The sequence below is a fragment of the Pagrus pagrus genome, assembly GCF_965226575.1.
Source record: "Pagrus pagrus genome assembly, contig: HAP1_SCAFFOLD_138, whole genome shotgun sequence".
Classification (NCBI taxonomy): Eukaryota; Metazoa; Chordata; class Actinopteri; order Spariformes; family Sparidae; genus Pagrus; species Pagrus pagrus.
The window spans coordinates 138,716-142,281 of NW_028175325.1; positions in this window are offsets into that span (position 1 = coordinate 138,716).

The following is a 3,566-nucleotide window of genomic DNA, read 5'->3' on the forward strand; positions in this document are numbered from 1 at the left end:
GAATTTGGATCTTCTTCATGGCAAAGGAGTTTTTACCTGGAATTTCATTCATTAAAGGTGAAAAGTGGCTTATGTCAAAAATGAGCGTTTCAGAGCGATTGGAGGCTGTTTTAGCGCTGAAAAGTGGCTTATGTGAAAAATGAGCGTTTCAGAGCGAGAGCAGCCTGTTTTTGCACTAAGCTGCATTTCACTGAAAAAAGGTCTTTCAAACAGGTTTACTAGCCTGAACTGGTTGAATTTGGATCTTCTTCATGGCAAAGGAGTTTTTACCTGGAATTTCATTCATTAAAGGTGAAAAGTGGCTTATGTCAAAAATGAGCGTTTCAGAGCGATTGGAGGCTGTTTTAGCACTGTACAGTCGCCTAAGGCTGAAAAGTGGCTTATGTCAAAAATGAGCGTTTCAGAGCGATTGGAGGCTGTTTTAGCGCTGAAAAGTGGCTTATGTGAAAAATGAGCGTTTCAGAGCGAGAGCAGCCTGTTTTTGCACTAAGCTGCATTTCACTGAAAAAAGGTCTTTCAAACAGGTTTACTAGCCTGAACTGGTTGAATTTGGATCTTCTTCATGGCAAAGGAGTTTTTACCTGGAATTTCATTCATTAAGGCTGAAAAGTGGGTTATGTCAAAAATGAGCGTTTCAGAGCGATAGGAGGCTGTTTTAGCACTGTACAGTCGCCTAAGGCTGAAAAGTGGCTTATGTGAAAAATGAGCGTTTCAGAGCGAGAGGAGGCTGTTTTAGCACTGTACAGTCGCCTAAGGCTGAAAAGTGGCTTATGTGAAAAATGAGCGTTTCAGAGCGAGAGCAGCCTGTTTTTGCACTAAGCTGCATTTCACTGAAAAAAGGTCTTTCAAACAGGTTTACTAGCCTGAACTGGTTGAATTTGGATCTTCTTCATGGCAAAGGAGTTTTTACCTGGAATTTAATTCATTAAGGCTGAAAATTGGGTTATGTCAAAAATGAGCGTTTCAGAGCGATAGGAGGCTGTTTTAGCACTGTACAGTCGACTAAGGCTGAAAAGTGGCTTATGTGAAAAATGAGCGTTTCAGAGCGAGAGGAGGCTGTTTTAGCACTGTACAGTCGCCTAAGGCTGAAAAGTGGCTTATGTGAAAAATGAGCGTTTCAGAGCGAGAGCAGCCTGTTTTTGCACTAAGCTGCATTTCACTGAAAAAAGGTCTTTCAACCAGGTTTACTAGCCTGAACTGCATGAATTTGGATCTTCTTCATGGCAAAGGAGTTTTTACCTGGAATTTCATTCATTAAAGGTGAAAAGTGGCTTATGTCAAAAATGAGCGTTTCAGAGCGATTGGAGGCTGTTTTAGCGCTGAAAAGTGGCTTATGTGAAAAATGAGCGTTTCAGAGCGAGAGCAGCCTGTTTTTGCACTAAGCTGCATTTCACTGAAAAAAGGTCTTTCAAACAGGTTTACTAGCCTGAACTGGTTGAATTTGGATCTTCTTCATGGCAAAGGAGTTTTTACCTGGAATTTCATTCATTAAGGCTGAAAAGTGGGTTATGTCAAAATGAGCGTTTCAGAGCGATAGGAGGCTGTTTTAGCACTGTACAGTCGCCTAAGGCTGAAAAGTGGCTTATGTGAAAAATGAGCGTTTCAGAGCGAGAGGAGGCTGTTTTAGCACTGTACAGTCGCCTAAGGCTGAAAAGTGGCTTATGTGAAAAATGAGCGTTTCAGAGCGAGAGCAGCCTGTTTTTGCACTAAGCTGCATTTCACTGAAAAAAGGTCTTTCAAACAGGTTTACTAGCCTGAACTGGTTGAATTTGGATCTTCTTCATGGCAAAGGAGTTTTTACCTGGAATTTAATTCATTAAGGCTGAAAATTGGGTTATGTCAAAAATGAGCGTTTCAGAGCGATAGGAGGCTGTTTTAGCACTGTACAGTCGACTAAGGCTGAAAAGTGGCTTATGTGAAAAATGAGCGTTTCAGAGCGAGAGGAGGCTGTTTTAGCACTGTACAGTCGCCTAAGGCTGAAAAGTGGCTTATGTGAAAAATGAGCGTTTCAGAGCGAGAGCAGCCTGTTTTTGCACTAAGCTGCATTTCACTGAAAAAAGGTCTTTCAACCAGGTTTACTAGCCTGAACTGCATGAATTTGGATCTTCTTCATGGCAAAGGAGTTTTTACCTGGAATTTCATTCATTAAAGGTGAAAAGTGGCTTATGTCAAAAATGAGCGTTTCAGAGCGATTGGAGGCTGTTTTAGCGCTGAAAAGTGGCTTATGTGAAAAATGAGCGTTTCAGAGCGAGAGCAGCCTGTTTTTGCACTAAGCTGCATTTCACTGAAAAAAGGTCTTTCAAACAGGTTTACTAGCCTGAACTGGTTGAATTTGGATCTTCTTCATGGCAAAGGAGTTTTTACCTGGAATTTCATTCATTAAAGGTGAAAAGTGGCTTATGTCAAAAATGAGCGTTTCAGAGCGATTGGAGGCTGTTTTAGCGCTGAAAAGTGGCTTATGTGAAAAATGAGCGTTTCAGAGCGAGAGCAGCCTGTTTTTGCACTAAGCTGCATTTCACTGAAAAAAGGTCTTTCAAACAGGTTTACTAGCCTGAACTGGTTGAATTTGGATCTTCTTCATGGCAAAGGAGTTTTTACCTGGAATTTCATTCATTAAAGGTGAAAAGTGGCGTATGTCAAAAATGAGCGTTTCAGAGCGATTGGAGGCTGTTTTAGCACTGTACAGTCGACTAAGGCTGAAAAGTGGCTTATGTGAAAAATGAGCGTTTCAGAGCGAGAGCAGCCTGTTTTTGCACTAAGCTGCATTTCACTGAAAAAAGGTCTTTCAACCAGGTTTACTAGCCTGAACTGCATGAATTTGGATCTTCTTCATGGCAAAGGAGTTTTTACCTGGAATTTCATTCATTAAAGGTGAAAAGTGGCTTATGTCAAAAATGAGCGTTTCAGAGCGATTGGAGGCTGTTTTAGCGCTGAAAAGTGGCTTATGTGAAAAATGAGCGTTTCAGAGCGAGAGCAGCCTGTTTTTGCACTAAGCTGCATTTCACTGAAAAAAGGTCTTTCAAACAGGTTTACTAGCCTGAACTGGTTGAATTTGGATCTTCTTCATGGCAAATGAGTTTTTACCTGGAATTTAATTCATTAAGGCTGAAAAGTGGGTTATGTCAAAAATGAGCGTTTCAGAGCGATAGGAGGCTGTTTTAGCACTGTACAGTCGCCTAAGGCTGAAAAGTGGCTTATGTGAAAAATGAGCGTTTCAGAGCGAGAGCAGCCTGTTTTTGCACTAAGCTGCATTTCACTGAAAAAAGGTCTTTCAACCAGGTTTACTAGCCTGAACTGCATGAATTTGGATCTTCTTCATGGCAAAGGAGTTTTTACCTGGAATTTCATTCATTAAAGGTGAAAAGTGGCTTATGTCAAAAATGAGCGTTTCAGAGCGATTGGAGGCTGTTTTAGCGCTGAAAAGTGGCTTATGTGAAAAATGAGCGTTTCAGAGCGAGAGCAGCCTGTTTTTGCACTAAGCTGCATTTCACTGAAAAAAGGTCTTTCAAACAGGTTTACTAGCCTGAACTGGTTGAATTTGGATCTTCTTCATGGCAAAGGAGTTT